This window comes from Panthera pardus, unplaced genomic scaffold (genome assembly GCF_024362965.1).
Source record: "Panthera pardus isolate Hobbes unplaced genomic scaffold, ASM2436296v1 HiC_scaffold_13, whole genome shotgun sequence".
Taxonomy (NCBI): Eukaryota; Metazoa; Chordata; class Mammalia; order Carnivora; family Felidae; genus Panthera; species Panthera pardus.
This window is the reverse complement of record NW_026526688.1, coordinates 72,947,506-72,965,923: the sequence shown is the minus strand read 5'-3', so window position 1 is coordinate 72,965,923 and position 18,418 is coordinate 72,947,506. Positions and strand designations below refer to the sequence as shown.

Below are 18,418 nucleotides of genomic sequence, written 5' to 3'. Positions count from 1 at the left end.
ACTTTGGTGGCTCAGTAGATTGAGCGTCCAAACCTTGATTTTGGCTCAGATCATGATCCCAGGGCAGTGATATTGAGCCCTCTGTCAGGTTTCACACTGAGCGTGGAGCCTGCTTGAGATTCTCTTTCTCTCCTTCTGCCCCTCCCTCCCACTCGTGCTCTCTCTAAAAGAAAAAAAAAAGAAAAGTAAGCAAATTATTTTCATCAAAGTGGGGATAGTGATTACCTTTGCTGGGGACATTAATTATTGGGAGGGGGAGAAGGAGTCTTCTCAGTTGCAAGCAACAATCCATTTCTTGACATTGGTGGTGATTACATGGATGTTGACTTATCAAGTCATCAGACCTATACATGTCTGTTCCTTGAACTTTTTTCTATAAATATTATATTTCACTGTAGAAATGCCTCAGGATTCCAAGATATTTGGTCTCATAAACTTAATCTCACATGCCATAAAATTTAATAACAGACTTTGTCTCTTGTTTCAACTCTTGGTTAATTCTGTCCACAAACTTTCAGTGCCTTCCCTGTGTCTGTGTTCCTCTTGATAACTTTTGTGGACACATTGTCTGTCCACATTGGATAGGTAGATTTCTTTCTGACCCTCATATTTGTGATTAAAGTTAAATGTTAGATCACATCAAAGCCCATTCACCTTTGTCCATGTCTAGTAATTGTGCCCTAGCCACCTACACTTCTTTTAGGTACTCATTTGGTCTTAAGAGAGACTGAATGAAGACATGTGCTGGAGAAAATCCATAGGTAGTACTAGAAAAACAGTTCAACTTTTAATGACTCAGTAATGCTTGGTTTTCATGTATATAAAGACACTTCTTGATAAAAAAAAAAAAAATCTCAGTTCCTTGGTAGGATCAAAGAAAAATGCAAATAAGAAACAGCTCAGTATATATGGTCAATAAGAAAACTAGATAGGGTTGCCTGGGTGGCTCAGTCGGTTGAGCTTCCGACTTCGGCTCAGGTCATGATCTTACGGTCTGTGCGTTCGAGCCCCGCGTCAGGCTCTGTGCTGACAGCTCAGAGCCTGGACCCTGCTTCAGATTCTGTGTCTCCCTCTCTCTCTGACCCTCCCCCGTTCATGCTCTGTCTCTCTCTGTCTCAAAAATAAATAAACATTAAAAAAAGAAAAAAGAAAACTAGATAGAGGTAGGTCAGGCATGATAAGTGAGCAGAGGTTCCTCTTTTCTGGGCCCCCAGATCTGTAAACTTAATGTTTATTCTCCCTTCTTTTGTATCATATCTCTAGATCTCCTGTTTTACAACCAGTTTTCTTACTGTATCTCAAAACAAGGTTAAGGTAAGAGAGACTCCTTAATCTGCTACCACAGTATCTTAATTACACTTTCACACATAAGTGTTTTTGTGAGAGGTTAGTCTTTACAAGCCTTTTCAACTCTACTGTTTATAATTGTTCATGGGTGTGAATGGGGACTGGGTCACCCTAATTACCTGATTGTTCCTATTGAGTGACAGTTAACCCTCCCCATGAGTTGGATCTGTTAACTCTAGACCAAGTATATGACTACCGAGATAGACAGACTGCATGCTCTTGCATCTGAATTTTTTTTCCTCAGGGCTGTAAGATCATATTGGATATTGTCTCGGTTATTCACTTCTAAAAATATTGCATTTTGCCAATCATCTGTAGTCTAGGAATCAGGATAGCATTCACAGTGACAATATACTGATAAAAATATAAATCTCTCTGATAATTTTAATTAAACAGAATAAACCAAAAGGAAAAAAAATAAATGTTTCTGAACCTTCACACATCAAATATAAAACTTCAGAAGTCATACGTACTCCTGAAAACATGGAGTTTCTTTAAAAAGTGATTGTCAAGATGGGGCACCTGGGTGGCTCAGTCAGTTAAGCATATGGCTTTGGCTCAGGTCATGATCTCGTGGTTTGTGGGTTCGAGCCCCGCATCAGGCTCTGGGCTGACAGCTCAGAGCCTGGAGCCTGCTTTGGATTCTGTGTCTCCCTCTTTCTCTGTTTCCGCACGCCCCCACCCCCACTTGTACTCTGTCTCTTTCTCTCTCAAAAATAAATAAACATGAAAAAAAATTTTTTAAGTGATTGTCAAAGTAATCAAAGTCCTTCTGAATTTCTTAGAAAAATTAGGAAATTTTGAAACTAACATTTATTGCTAATAAATGATATGAAGGGAGGGATCCTGTCTATCTTATTCACTTCTATATCCTGGGACATAATGCCTGGCACATTGTAGATGTTCAAAAAATCTTTTTAAATGAATGAATGAATGTTCAGTGTGGGTTAACAACATTATATATGTGATCTCATTTAATCTTCACAATAATGCTATATAGATGAGGAAATGGAGTCTTAAAAGGGAAGAAAGGTTGCTCAAGGTCACACGACCAGAAAATGGCAAAGATGGGAATCAAACTATAATGTGCCTAATGCTAAATCTAACATTTGTTCAGTGATGACACACATTTTAGCAAAGACTTCCAGTTGCCTACACGAACAGCCATTTCTCTCCTCATCCTTAATTATAACTCTAATTTTGTTTTAGTGTGCTTTCCCTTCAGGTGACTCAGTTATATCCTGATGGGATTGGTCTAAGCCAAAATAATGCCCCCATTCCCCATGTCTGTGACCAGTTTAGGGGTTTGGAATTTGATCTGGCTTTGGCCCATGAGATTGGAAGGAACTATAGTAAGACCTTGGATTGTGAGTAACTTGTTCTGTGAGTGTTCCACAAGATGCGCAAACATTTCTAATACGTTTTAACTTGATAAACGAGAAATGCCTTGCAATACGAGTAGTACGTGATGCCAACTGTCACATGATCACAACCGAGCCAATGGTTCTTCTCTCTCTCTCTCTCTCTGTCCCGCTGCGGGATTGTGGGTGATCGTCTCCCATGCTTGGGTGCTCTGTCTCATGCTGCAGTGATTGGCAGCAATGAGTGATTTTTCAGAATATTGGAAGGTGCTCACAACGGGCACTAGTGTATTTTTTGTCACTTCAAAGCACCTATGGACAGTCCCTTGCTTTTCCATACAAGAGTAAGCTCAGGAATGCTTTGCTTCATTCGAGGTCAGGCTGCCTGCAGATATAGACCCTTTCCTCTGCTGCCTTATTGCCTGTTACATTAAATACAGTACATGACAAGAGTTTATTAATGCTGTACTGTAGTCAACATCTGTGTGAGCATATACAATGGTCCCCATGCAGAAAAAGGTTGAAAAGAAAGGCAGTAAGAAGAAGGACATGATTATGGTGGAAGTTAAGAAAGAAATCATTGAGAAGTACGAATGAGGTATGTGAGTGGCCGAAATTGCAAGATTTTATAAGAAGTCTATGTTTGTATCTCCTCTGCAGAGGAGGAGGAGAAAAAGGTGAAGGAATCCCCCACTTCAAATGAGATTAGGGAGATGTGTCAAATACGGGAACAGTGCAAAATTTTGTAAAACAGCACCCCCCGAATAAGGCTCTGGCAGTGAGAGTAATTAATCTGTTTAATGACAATGCAATGTCATGTTTCCATGAAATCCTCAAAAGAAGGAAAAAGCAAGTGTCATTGGATAGGTTCCTTGTTAAAGTTGCACGAAAAGAAAACAATTCCACTGAGCCAACAGATAGCAGTGATTCTGTTAGTGATCATGAAAGTCGTCCTACACAACAAGCTTCCTCTTTCTTGTCTCCCTCACACTGGCCGTAAAGGTTTTTAAAGGTAAGTGCTGGTTAATTTGTTTATTTTTTTGTATTTTGTATTTTGTTTACTATTTTGTATTATATTACAGTATTGTAATTTAAAAAAAAATTTTTTAATGTTTTTTATTTTTGAGAGAGAGAGAGACAGAGTGCAAGCAGGGGAGGGGCAGAGAGAGAGGGAGACACAGAATATGAAGCAGGCTCCAGGCTCTGAGCTGTCAGCACAGAGCCTGAAGTGGGGCCTGAACTCAATGAGACTTCTTCGAGCCATGAGATCGTTGAGCTGATAGTCGGCGGCTTAACCAACTGAACCACCCAGACACCCCAAGTAATTGTTTTAAATGAATATTTTTGGGTTGTGGAATGAATCATCTGAGTTTCCATTATTTCTTTTGGGGAAATTCTCTTAGATACACAAGCGCTTTGGATTATAAGCATGTTTCTGGAATGAATTATGTTTGCAAACCAAGGTTGTACTGTACTGTGATGGTAGGGATGGGGGAAGGGTTCTGGAAAAGGATTTTTGTTGCCTTTTTAACAAAGAAATACAAGAGAGAAAGACCTTTCTCTATTAAGCGTTGATATATGGGGATGTGATATGTAGAGCTGCTAAATCCATCTTGCCTCCAGAAGAGCTAAAAGACAGTCTTAGGTGTTTAATATATTGTTGGGCTTCCAGTAAGTGGTAGCAATCAATCAAATTCTCGGTTTTGGTGAGCCAGTTACTTGAGAGCTTGAGTTGCCAGCTACCTGGAGTGTCAGTCACTCTGTAATACTGACCCCGTCAAAACTAACTCCACTAGTTTTAAAAACCCGTATTCCAAATGGATGTATAAAATGAAATGCTACTGTAGTTTTTACCATTATTTTATGGAAATGGGATGTCTTTGCTTATTCACTAATCCATGAACCATTTACTGGTGCCAGGAACATGGCGAGTACTTAAAAAGAGATAACACATAGAAGAACAAAGAGAGACACCCAGGCAGCCTACTCAGGAAGAGGAAGGGTCAGGGAAGTCTCTACCCCAGAGTTGACGAGAAGTAACACTTGAAGTGAATCGTAACAGATCAACAGGAGTTACCCAGGTAGAAAAAGAAGAAAAAGGGCAATCCTTCCAAAGGAGGTAGAATATGAGATGCATGAGGTCTGAGAGAATATGGCACATTCAAGGAAGGACAAGTAACTGAGTGTGTAAGGTGCAGGCTGGAAGAATCGGGAAAGAAGTTTAGAGAGGTAAACACGGCCTAGTCACAGAGGGCCTTGGGGTCAAGCTATGGGGTCAGTCCTCCATCAGGAAGCAGTAGGGAGTTCCTGAAGGGAATTAAGTATGTAGGGAACATGATGGTACTTGAATTTTTAGGAAGATTACTTTGGTAGCTGAGAGGAGAATATTTTGGAGATGGTAAAAGAGATGGGTAGAGATGATGAGAGAAGAAATCAAGCAGAGCTTTTAGATTCAAAAGATATTTAGGAAGTGGTTTAGGTGGAACTTGGTGACTTGATATGAGAGAAGAGCAGGGGAGCAGGAGGTTTGCAAAGAAATGCAGGGCTCGCGAGGGGAATGGCGAACTGGGCTGAGAAGTGAGACCATGAGTTAATGGTTCCTATACATATGGTTGAGTGATTTACTTAGTGTGGTGTTAGAAGCAAAGAACGCTGAACTGATCCACATTTGGGTAAGTATTGCAGAAGGAAAAACAGAGCAAGAAGAGTGAGAAGCTGAAGATGTTATTTAAGAGGTTACAGTGCTGAACCAAAGCAAGATGGCAATGGAAGCAAAACCAGAAAAAAGCACGTGACACGTGGAGTGAGTGGGATAAGACTTCAGTCACAATCCTGATGGATAAGCAGGCATTATTGGAGCAATGAGGATAATGGGAGTTTGTGGTAAGAAAGTTGAATGGTATGGTTTAAGATCTTACAGGTGGAGTAGCTGCAGGTACTAATAAGGAAAAGGGGTGAGTTGTCGATATCTGTGTGGAGATGAGGGGCATTGCAGACGAAGAAGCCAAAGCACTGGGTGTTGGAAGGGCCATCCACATGAACTCTGAAGACAGCAGGATTATGGCAGATTTGGGGTAGAGAGAAAAATCATAGGCCATGCTCCAAAATCTCTGATACTAATCAGAGAGTGATGAGAGGAACAGCAAGTGATGGAGGATAGAAAATTTGAGAGGCACAAGTTTCAGAGGAAGAATTTTGACAGGAGATTGGCAGAATATTGAATAGGCAAGTGGTAATTGTTATTTAGCACCTACTGTGTGCCAGGTTCTGTTCTAAGTACTTTACAGATACTAAGCTCATTTAATTCTCACCTCTGAAGTAAGTACTATTATTAGCCCCCATTTTACAAGTGAGGAAACTGAGGCTCTGTGACATTTAATATCTTGCTCAAGGTGCATAGTCATGCTTCCACCCAGGTGATTTGGCTCCATAGTCCGCACTCTTAACAATGTCATTGTACTGCTGATTCTTTTGAACAAACCCAGCCAACCCCTATTGTTAGGTGGAAAGTTCAGGAACAAACAACCTCTACTTAAGGGTGTAGGAAAGAGGTAGTGTTTGTGGTAGGAAGCCATTCAAAAAAGGCAGAACATGACTGGTCCTTGATAGCATCAACTTCTTTATGTTTTCCAGAGTCTATTTTATTTGGCATTTAAACATAATAGTATGCCTTTGAACTATGGGCTAATACATAAACTCCCTCAGACATTTTTAGAAGTGGCAGTAGACTTTTAAAATAAATAGCTACATTAATATTAACTGTAAGGACTCAGTTACATAAAGGAATTAATTTTGCATCTTGCAGAGAACTGAGATACATTCTGAGAATGGCAATGAAGACAAGAAAACATGTAATCTTGAAAGATACGTGGTTCTAGTTTTTTCCCTGGTGTTACTAAGCTTTATAGCAAACCAGTTTATTTGAGGTTCATGCTACTTTTTGGAAGAAATACTCCCATTTTTCTTTTTTTAATTTTTGTTACCTACCAGGCGCTAACATAAAAACAAAGAGCCCAAGAACGTTAGAAGGCATTATAATCCAAAGGAGAAGCCTATTTTGTTTGGCTTGTATGAAGTTCTATTTATTTTCTTAGAATTAAGGCCCAAAGAATCTTGAATAAAGTGCTAATCCTACAAAGCACTGACAAAGCAGCTTCCTTGTTTTACAGCGCTGCTACTCTTCATGACAATTCTGGCTCTAAGAAGTGTAGACATGAGGAAAATACGGATTTATACAAAAGGAAATTTATGATGTAATTATAGAGAGAGATAGAGAGAGAGACGGAGAAAGAGAATCCCAAACGGGTTCTGCACCATCAGCACAGAGCTGGATGTGGGGCTTGATCCCACAAACCGTGAGCTCATGACCTGAGCTGAAATGAAGAGTTGGATGCCCAACCAGCAGAGACACCCAGACCCCCCTAAATTCTTTTCCTTTTTTTCTTTAAAAATTTTTTTTGGTTAATGTGTATTTATTTTTGAGAGAGGGACAGAGCCCGAGCAAGAGAGGGCAGAGAGAGGGAGACACAGAATCCGAAGCAGGTTCCAGGCTCTGAGCTGTCAGCATAGAGCCTGACATGGGGCTCCAACTCACAAACCATGATATCATGAGTTGAAGTTGGATGCTCAACTGACTGGTCCACTCAGGCGACCCCCTAAATTCTTTTCTTGAATTAGTTTTATTTCTAGTTTATTTCTAGGGCTTTGTTGTTGTAGTTTTTCAAATTTACTACCATGAGTGAATAATTACATAATCATTCTATATTTTAATCTCTTTTGCATCGAAAGTAATGCCCCCTTGTTGTGATTTTGTTTGTCCTTTCTGGGTTTTTCTCATGATCTAGCCTTGCTAAAGTTTTGTTGTTGTGGTGGTGGTGGTTTTTCATTTTTATTATTCATTCAAAGACTAATACCTGGGTTTTTAATTTAATTATTGTATATTTACTTTTTATTTCATTAATTTCTGCTCTTGCCTTTATTACTTCTACTTTTTGTGTGTGTTTTGCTGATCTCTTCCTAACTTCTTATGCTGAGTGCTTAGCTCATTAATTTTCCATCTTTTTTCTTTTCTCATATAATGAGTTAGGGCTATAAATACTTCTCTTAGTGCTGTAATGCCAACATTCTGCATGTTAATTTTAGGTTTTTTTTATTCTTTTATGTTCCCTTTTCACTCATGAGTTACTTGGATTTTTTGTATATTTTAAAATTTCCAAATTTTTATGGTTTCCACTTATTTTGTTATTGGTTTCTAATCTAATTATATTATGATAAAAAAATAATAAATGATACTGGGGTTTTTTTTGAAATTTGTTGAGATTTACTTTATAGCTTAGTATGTGGTTAGTCTCCTAGATATTTCTTGTATGCTTGAAAAAATGTGTATTCTCTAATTGGCAAGTGTAGATACATATATGTGTGTGTTCTCTAATAGGCAAATGTGTATACACACACACACAGACACACACGCACACACACACACACGCACACACAAGTTCAAACTTGCTGATATATTGTCTAGATCTTCTGTGTTCCAACTGATTTGATTTGTTTTGTTTTCCTTTTTGGCTGTTTGAGCTATTATTTGCTAAGAGACTATATTACAATATCATAGCATAATAGATTTTTCAATTTCTTGTTATAATTATTTCAGTTTTTCTCTCCATACTTTGAAGTTGTGTTTTTAAATGCACATTTCCAAACTTGTGAATTTAGCCTTTTGTCATTATGCAGAAATTTTACTTTTATATCTGTTGATGCTTTTTTTCATTAAGAGAGGAAATATTTGCAAAAAAACCTGTCTGATAAAAGATTGTTATCCAAAATATACAATGAACTATTCAAACTCAACAATAATAAACCAAACAACCCAATTAAAATATGACCAAAAGACCTTAAAAAACACCACACCAAAAAGATAAACAAATGGCAATGAGCATATGAAAAGATGCTCAATATCATACGTCATTAGGGAAATGCAAATTAAAACAATGAGATACCAGAACACTGACCACACTGAATGCTGGTGCGGATGTCTGCAACAGGAACTCTGTGTTGCTTCTGGTGGGAATGCAAAATGGTACAGCCACTTTGGAAGACAGTTTGGCAGTTACTTACAAACTAAGCATACTCTTACCATATGATTCAACAATTGTGTTTCTTGATATTTACCCAAATGGGTTGAAAACTTATGTTCACATAATATCCTGCACACAGATATTTATGGCAGTTTTATTCATAGTTGCCGAAACTTGGAAGCAACAAAGATATCCTTCAATAGGTGAACAGATAGGTACACTATGGTCCATCAGACAGTGAAATAGTATTCAGTGCTAAAAAGAAATGAGCTATCAAGCCATGAAAACACATGAAGGAAACTTAAATGCATATTACTAACTGAAAGAAGCCAATCTGAAAGGCTACATACTGTTATGATTCCAAGTATATGACATTTGGCAAAGGCAAAACTATGGAGACAGGAAAAGATCAGTCAGTGGTTGCCAGGGCTGAGTGGTGGGGGTGGGTAGGGATGAATAGGTGAAGCACAGAGGATCTTTAGTATTCTATATAATACTATAATGGTAGATACATGTCATTATACATTTGTGCAAACCCATAAAATGCACACCAAGAGTGAACCTTACTGTAAACTATGAATTTTGATTTTGGTGATAATGAACCACTGTAGGTTTGTTGATTTTTAAAAATGTACCACTCTCGTACAGGATATTGATAGTGGGAAGGCTGTGTATGTGTAGGGGTAAAGGATATATAGAAACTCTGTATTTTTTTTGCTCAATTTTACTGTGAACCTAAAACTGCCCTAAAAAATAAAGTCTGAAAAATTAACTGTCAGTTCGGCTGTCCTTTAATGATAATGAGTCTTCTCTTTTCTGGCTTCTTTTGTCTTTGGTATTCTATAATTTCACCATGTTATGTTATGTTCACCATGTATCCATTCCTTCTTACTTTGTATGGAATTCATTGGATTTCTTATATCAGAGAATTTGTTCTTTCATTCTTTCCAGAAATTTGTAAGCCACTATCTGTCTAAATAATTTTCTTTTTCCTTTTTCCTTTCTTCTTTAACTCCAAATGGAAGCTTTGAGACTCTTACTCTTTCCCAAAATAAGAATCACTTGTTAGAGTCACTTCATCTTTATCAAAAGCCATAGTATAAATACATTCTGTAGAGGAGTTTCTGGACTTGCCCTTATAATCCACCTGGACCATGACCTTCCTGAATTATCCTCGGTTGTGAAAAGACAATTGCTTAGAGTTTTAAAAAATGCAATAACACAATATAATGTTTTACATTGACGGATTCATTGGTGGTACTCGGGGCAACTTGATATTTAGCAATATGGCCAAGTTCTCAATTATCTGTAATATCACTGAAACTTGAGATGATCCAGTTTTGTTGGTCATGGACAGTGCTAGAATGTTCCATGATGGAAAAGGGGTGGGTAGTGTCACCAGTCAATGCTATCTACAGATAGTTACGGGAAATTTCGGCCATCACAAGTTGATAACAAGTTTCTAGAACTGCCAGTGTATAGCATGAGTATAAAACTAATATTTAAAAGTGATTTACAATTCAGATTTATCATTTGATTTTAAAAATCCTCCTTTTCACTCATTAATAAAGAGACAAGATGACTAATCTGCTAGTGATAGGCCACTGTGAAGTCATAAAAAATAGAGAAATGGATAAGCTGATTCATAGCTAGTGAAGGTCCCCATCTGGAAATATTTGAAAGATTATCAGAATAAATATTCAAATGCCTCTGATTTGGTTTATTTCTTAACATTTGGAAAGAACATATCCTGAATGAGAACCTGCAGGTAAGTACCTAGTAATAGCATTCAGTATGGCTGCATCTATTTTTGCCAGATCACCTGGTAAAGTGAGTGAAACCTGTTATTGCCAAAGATCTCAGTTTTACCAAGAACTTGCAATAGCAGGAAGCACGGACAAGCTGTGAACCCTCTGTATGCTAAAATAACAGTGGCACAGTGTAATCAGTAATTTTTGCCTTGGTAACCTTGAGCAAGAAAAACTAATCAGCAGTTTTAAGCAGGCTGGACAGGATGGGAGGAGAGTGAAGATTTTTTTTTTTAAGATGGGACAGCTTGAAGGTAAAATAGTCCTATCCCAGAATATATGCAGAATACCATGCCAGTTGATATGTATTGCCTACCTACTCTGTGAAACTTGGTTCCAGTTCTCACAGCACTTACATTGGTCATGAACAGGAACAAGAGTAATTGCAAGGGCAGCTTTGAAAAATAACAAATAATAAAACTCTTAAGTTTAGTACATTTACTGAGAGCTTGTATGTTGCAGGCACTGACTGTGCTAGGCATTAGGACACAAAGAAGAAAAAGACATGGCTCCACCCTCATATAATCATGTAAACTAATGCAGTCATATAAATCAGTCTGAGACATGCTATTCTAGATTTCCCGTCACAGTATGAGTTGACTGTACGTTGGTGTGTGAGCCAGATTTACCACACCCTGATTTAAAAAAAAAAAATGAAGCTGACATTGCTTTTGACACAGAAAGCTCCTTTGTAAGGTGCTGGCAGTTGAGAAAAGGTGTGCCTCACACCTGATTCAGTTCTGAGACAGGGTGAGGAAGCTGGAAATGCTTTTCCAGGGAGACTGTACTGATGAGGCAGCCATCAGTCATCAATCCAGAAGAAACAAAGAGTCTTTGATTTAGTGTCAGCTACAAGGCCATACTTGTTTATGCTTCTTCAACTTTGTCTACCCAGACTACCAGATGGAGTTCATTGCCACTCATTCCTCACCAACAGCAAGCAGAAGCAGGAACTGCTGAGAGAGAAATGCTTGTGCAGAAGCAGAGGAGAAGAGAAGCTAGAAGAAAGTTATATGGTTTTTGTTGTTTTTTAAACTAAGAGATGACAAACCATATGCTCCATGTAGTTCCAAAAAAGCTTCAGAAACAGAGCTTCTAAGGTGGGAGTAAAGAACTGACCAGTTAATATTCCAATTAAACTAAATTATAAGCACAAACTTCCTTTTTCATCAAATCTTTTTTTCTCATTTCCTGGTTGAAAAATGTTTTTTTCAGGTTGCTGTCCACATTAATGAAGAACACGTTGAAACCTTTCACGAAGATCTCATTTTTACACTGGACACATTGGCTTCACCAAATTTACCCAAGATAGGTGATGACCTAAAGGTATGTTCATTTTCTCTATCTGATATTTTCTGCCAAAGCTGTTGTTCTTTCTATTTTTCATTGCTTATTCTTTCTTTTTGGTATCTACAAAGATGATATGGCAGGTATGTAGGATATTTTGGCAGGAAATACTAATGTGGTTGATTTGAGGTCAGTGCGTGGAAATACCTGGATATGACATACAGGGCAGAGCTGGGGGTATAGTTCATGAAAAATACTGGCTATAATAGCTCCTCCTCTTATCCGTGGGGAATATGTTCCAAACCCCCTGTGGATGGCTGAAACTGCGAATAGTACTGAACACTTACGTGTACTATGTTTTTTCCTACATATACATACCTATGATAAAGTTTAACTTATAAATTAGACACAGTAAGAGATTAACAACAACAATAATAAAATAGAACAATTGTAACACTATATTGTAATACAAGTTAGGTGAATGTGGTCTCTCTAAAAATCTTACTGTACTGTACTCACCCTTCTTGTGATGATGTGAGATGATAAAATAGCTATGTGATGAGATACAATGAGGTGAATGATACAGACTTTGTGAAGTAGCATGAGGTACTACTCACTACTGAAGACAAGTTGGAAAGAGGATCACCTACTGCTGGATGCTGGGGTTGACCACAGGCAACTGAAACCATGGAAAGCGAAACCAGAGATAAAGGGGGAACTTCTGTACACTGAGATTAATGGAGAAAATGATGAGCCTATAATTCGACTTGGTCTCCCTTCTCTTTCTTTTTTTCTTTTTTCTTTTTAATTTTATTTTTTAAATTTACATCCAAATTAGTTAGCATATAGTGCAGCAATGATTTCAGGAGTAGATTCCTTAATGCCTCTTACCCATTTAGCCCATCCCCCCCCACAACCCCTCCAGCAACCCTCTGTTCTCCATATTTAAGAGTCTCTTATGTTTTGTCCCTCTCCCTGTTTTTATATTATTTTTGCTTCCCTTCCTGTATGTTCATCTGTTCTGTGTCTTAAAGTCCTCATATGAGTGAAGTCATATGATATTTGTCTTTCTCTGACTGACTAATTTCACTTAGCATAACACCCTCCAGTTCCATCCACGTAGTTGCAAATGGCAAGATTTCATTCTTTTTGATTGCCGAGTAATACTCCATTGTATGTATATACCACATCTTCTTTACCCATTCATCCATCGATGGACATTTGGGCTCTTTAATACTTGGGCTATTGTTGATAGTGCTGCTATAAACATGGGGGTGCATGTGTCCCTTTGAAACAGCACACCTGTATCCCTTGGATAAATGTCTATTAGTGCAATTGCTGGGTCGTAAAGTAGTTCTATTTTTAGTTTTTGAGGAACCTCCATACTGTTTTCCAGAGTGGCTGCACCAGCTTGCATTCCCACCAGCAATGCAAAGGAGATCCTCTTTCTCCGCATCCTCGCCAACATCTGTTGTTGCCTGAGTTGTTAATTTTAGCCATTCTGACAGGTGTAAGGTGGTATCTCATGGTGGTTTTGATTTGTGTTTCCCTGATGATGAGTGAAGTTGAGAATTTTTTCATGTGTTGGTTGGCCATCTGGATGTCTTCTTTGGAGAAGTGTCTATTCATGTCTTTTGCCCATTTCTTCACTGGATTATTTGTTTTTTGGGTGCTGAGTTTGATAATTTCTTTACAGATTTTGGATACTAATCATTTATCTGATATGTTGTTTACAAATATCTTCTCCTATTCTGTCAGTTGTCTTTTAATTTTGCTGATTGTTTCCTTCACTATGCAGAAGGTTTTTATTTTGATGAGGTCCCAGTAGTTCATTTTTGCTTTTGTTTCCCTTGCCTCTGGAGGTGTGTTGAATAAGAAGTTGCTGCGGCCAAGATCAAAGAGGTTTTTGCTTGTTTTCTCCTTGAGGATTTTGACAGCTTCCCGTCTTACATTTAGGTCTTTCATCCAATTTGAGTTCATTTTTGTGTATGGTGTAAGAAAGTGATACAGGTTCATTCTTCTGCATGTCCCTGTCCAGTTTTCCCAGCACACTTGCTGAAGAGACTGTCTTTATTCCATTGGACATATTTTCCTGCTTTGTCAAAGTTTAGCTGGCCATACATTTGTGGGTCAATTTCTGGGTTCTCTATTCTGTTCCATTGATCTGAGTGTCTGTTTTTGTGCCATCTCTTCTCTTTCTTGATGAGAGATCCAAGCAAAGGCAAATGTTATTGTTGCATAAGTCAAGGATATTTTTGCACAAGTGGAAGGCTAGAGAAATAGCCTTTCAGAAAAATGATCTTGGGGTGCCTGGGTGGCTCAGTTGGTTGAGTGTCCAACTTCAGCTCAGGTCATGATCTCACAGTTCATGAGTTTGAGCCCCACGTCGGGTCCTGTGCTGACAGCTCAGAGCCTGGAACCTGCTTCAGATTCTGTGTCTCCCTCTCTATCTGCTCCTCCTTTGCTTGCACTCTGTCTCTTTCTCAAAAATAAATAAACATTAAAAAAATTTAAAAATATTTCAAAAAAAGAAAAATGATCTTATCCTAGGGAGGGGAGGAGATCTAACACTCTAATGAAGGTAGGAAGAGCACAAAAAGATAGTGATTGTCATGGAAAATTGTCACCAATGGAACACTTGAATTAGAAAGAGAGGGGCAGTTTTGGAAAGCTCATCCCACCTTTTAGAGATTTAGTTTCAGGAAACTAAAATAAATGTGCAAAGTAAGGACTCCCTGCATATTCAAAGGGTTTACCTTATATCTACCCATGTGCTTCTTGGCCCAATTTTAATTTTTGTATGTTTATAAAATTTGTTTTAAGGATAATTCAAAATTGAAGATTTTCCCCCCATTTGCTGGGAATGGTTTTCTTACTAATTCATTTTAAGGTGGTCTTACTGGATTTGCTTCTTCTTTACCTTCATCTTGGTGAACTGTATTTATTACATGATTCCGTGCATTAAATTAAATGCTGTTCAACCTTAGTGAGTATCTGCAAAATTTTGGTTTCCCATGAAAATGAGACGTGGATTTAGAGTCTGACAACATCATCATAAAAAGAAAAATTCTGAAATATTCTGCTTTCCACTTGCTAACTGAGGCTGTAGATCTTTAGATTTCTAACAAATTATGCAGGTACATTCATTTAGAATGGTGTGAATATCTTGATAAAAAGAAACAATAGGCCCAGTCCAAAACCTTTGGGATGCAGCAAAAGAGGTCTTAAGAGGGAAGTAGATAGCAATACAGACCTACCTCAAGAAGCAAGAAAAGTCTCAAATGTACAGCCTAACCTTACACCTAAAGACACTAGAGAAGAAATAGCAAATAAAGCCTAAGGCCAGCAGAAGAAGGGAAATAATAAAGATTAGAGCAGAAATAAATGATATAGAACAAAAAAACCCGGTAGAACACATCAGTGAAACTGGGAGCTGATTCTTTGAAATAATTAATAAACTTGAAAAGCCCTAGGCAGCCTTATCAAAAAGAAAAGAGGGGCGCCTGGGTGGCTCAGTCAGTTAAGCAGCTGACTTTGGTTCAGGTAATAAATTTACAGTTTGTGAGTTCGAGCCGTGTATCAGGCTGTGTGCCGACAGCTCAGAGCATGGAGCTTGCTTCGGGTTCTGTGTCTTCCTCTCTCTGCCCCTCCCACACTTGTGCTCTGTCTCTCTTTCTCTCTCCAAAATATATAAACATTGAAAAAATTTAAAAAAAAAAAAGAAAGGACACAAATAAAATCACAAATGAAAGAGGAGAGATCACAACAAACACCACAGAGATACAAACAATTATAAGAGAATATTATAAAAAATTATATGCCAGCAAATGGGGCAATCTGGGAGAAATGGATACATTCCCAGAAACATATAAACTACCAAAACTGAAACAGGAAGAAATAGAAAATATGAACAGACTCATAACCAGCAAAAAAATTGAACCAGTAATCAAAAATCTCCCAACAAACAAAATTCCTGGGCCAGAGAGCTTCCCAGGGGAATTCTACCAAACATTTAAAGAAAAGTTAATACCCATACCAGGGAACCTGGGTGGCTCAGTCAGTTAAGTATCTCATTCGGATCTCAGCTCAGGTCTTGATCTCAGGGTCATGAGTTCAAGCCCCACACTGGGCTCTGTGTTGGGCATGAAGCCTACAAGGAAGGAAGGGAGGGAGGATGGAAGGAAGGAAGAGAGAGAGAGAGAGAAAAAGAGAGTTAATGTGTATTTTTTTTAACTATTCCAAAAAAATTGAAATGGAAGGAAAACTTCCAAACTCATTCTATGAGGCCAGCATTACCTTGATTCCAAAACCAGACAAAGACCCCACTAAAAAGGACAATTACAGGCCAATATCCCTGATGAACTTGGATGCAAAAATTCTCAACAAGATACTAGCAAATCTAATTCAACAGTACATTAAAATAATCATTCACCATTATCAAGTGGGATTTATTCCTGGGCTGCAGGGCTGATTTAATATTTGCAAATCAATCAACGTGATACACCACATTAATAAAAGAAAAAATAAGAACCATATGATCCTGTCCATAGATGCAAAAAAGCATTTGACAAAATACAGCATCCATTCTTGATTAAAAATCTCAACAGATTAGGGATAGATGGAACATACCTTAACATCATAATGGCCATACACAAAAGACCCGCAGTTAATATCATCCTCAATGGGAAAAAACTGAGAGCTTTTCCTTTACAGTCACGAATAAGACAGGGATGTCCATTGTCACCATTGTTATTTAACATAGTACTGGAAGTCCTAGCCTCAGCAATCAGATAACAAAAAGAAATAGAAGGCATCCAAATCAGCAAGGAAGAAATCAAACTTTCCCTATTTGCAGACAACATGATACTCTATGTAGAAAACCTGAAAGACTTCACCAAAAAATTGCTAAAACTGATACACAAATTCAGCAACATTGCAGGACACAAAATCAATGTACAGAAATCTGTTGCATTTCTATACACCAATAATAAAGCAACAGAAAGAGAAATCAAGGAATTGATCCCATTTAGAATTGCACCAAAAACAGATATCAAGGAAGAAACTTAACCAAAGAACAAAAAGATCTGTACTCTGAGAACTATAGAATACTTATAAAAGAAACTGAAGATAACACAAAGAAATGGAAAACATTCCATGCTCATGGATTGGAAGAACAAATATTGTCAAAATGTCTATACATCCCAAAGCAATCTACACATTTAATGGAATCCCTATCAAAATAACACCAGAGCTAGAATAAACAATCTTAAAATTTGTATGGAACCACAAAAGACCCTGAATAACCAAAGTAATCTTGAAAAAGAACGACAAAGCTGGAGGCATCACAATTCCAGACTTTAAGTTATATTACAAAGTTGTAACTATCAAGACAGTATGGTACTGGTACAAAAACAGACATGTAAGTCAATGGAACAGAATAGAAAACCTAGAAATAGACCCACAACTATATGGTCAGGGAATCTTCAACAAAGCAGGAAAGAATATCCAATGGAAAGAAAGACATTCTTTTCAACAATTGGTGTTGGGAAAACTGGAGAGCAACATGCAAAAGAATGAAAGTGGACCACTCTCTTATGCCATACACAAAAATAAATTCAAAATGGATGAAAGACCTAACTATGAGACAGGAAACCATCAAAATCCTAGAGAAGACCACACAGCAACCTCTTTGACCTTGGCTGCAGCAACTTCTTACTAGATACGTATGTCTCTGGAGGCAGGGGAAACAAGCAGAAATGAACTATTGGGATTTAATCAAGATAAAAAGTTTCTGCACAGTGAAGGAAACAATCAACAAAACTAAAAAGCAGCCTACAGAATGGTAGATATTTGCAAATGACATATCTGGTAAAGGGTTAATATCCAAAATCTATAAAGAACTTAACCAAACTCAACACCCAAAAACCAAATAATCCATTTACAAAATGGGTAGAACTTGAACAGACACTTTTCCAAAGAAGACATCCAAATGGCTAACAGATGCATGAAAAGATGCTCAACATGAAAAGATGCTCAACATCACTCACCATCATGGAAATACAAATCAAAACTAGGATGACCTACCACCTCACACCTGTCAAAGTGGCTGCATTTAACACAGGAAACAACAGATATCGGTGAGGATGCAGAGAAAGGAGAGCTCTCTTACACTGTTGGTGGGAATGCAAACTGGTGCAGCCACTCTAGAAAACAGGACGGAGGTTTCTCAAAAAGTTAAAAGTAGAACTACCCTACACCAGCAATTGCATTACTAGGTATTTATCTGAAGGATACAAAATTACTGATTCAAAGGGGCACAGGCACTTCAATATTTATAGCAGCATTATCAATGATAGCCAAATTATGGAAGAAGCCCAAATTTCCATTAATTGATGAATGGAAAAAGAAGATTTCATAGTATATATGCATGTATACAATGAAATATTACTCAGCCATCAAAAGAATGAAATCTTGCCATTTGCAACGACACAGATGGAGCTAGAGTGTATTATGCTAAGCAAAATAAGTCAGTTAGAGA

General features: G+C 37.9%; 1 protein-coding gene across 3 annotated transcripts in view; it reads left to right on the top strand.

Annotated features, from left to right (window-relative positions):
- Positions 1–18,418, top strand: part of LRAT (lecithin retinol acyltransferase) — a 120,511-nt gene that overhangs the window by 63,421 nt on the left and 38,672 nt on the right. For all 3 annotated transcript variants that reach the window (XM_053901177.1, XM_053901176.1, XM_053901178.1), the window contains exons 13-16: positions 1,264–1,314; positions 3,084–3,306; positions 11,489–11,693; positions 11,809–11,919. The gene's annotated coding sequence lies outside the window, so the exon portion shown is untranslated. The remainder of the gene's footprint in view (positions 1–1,263; positions 1,315–3,083; positions 3,307–11,488; positions 11,694–11,808; positions 11,920–18,418) is intronic.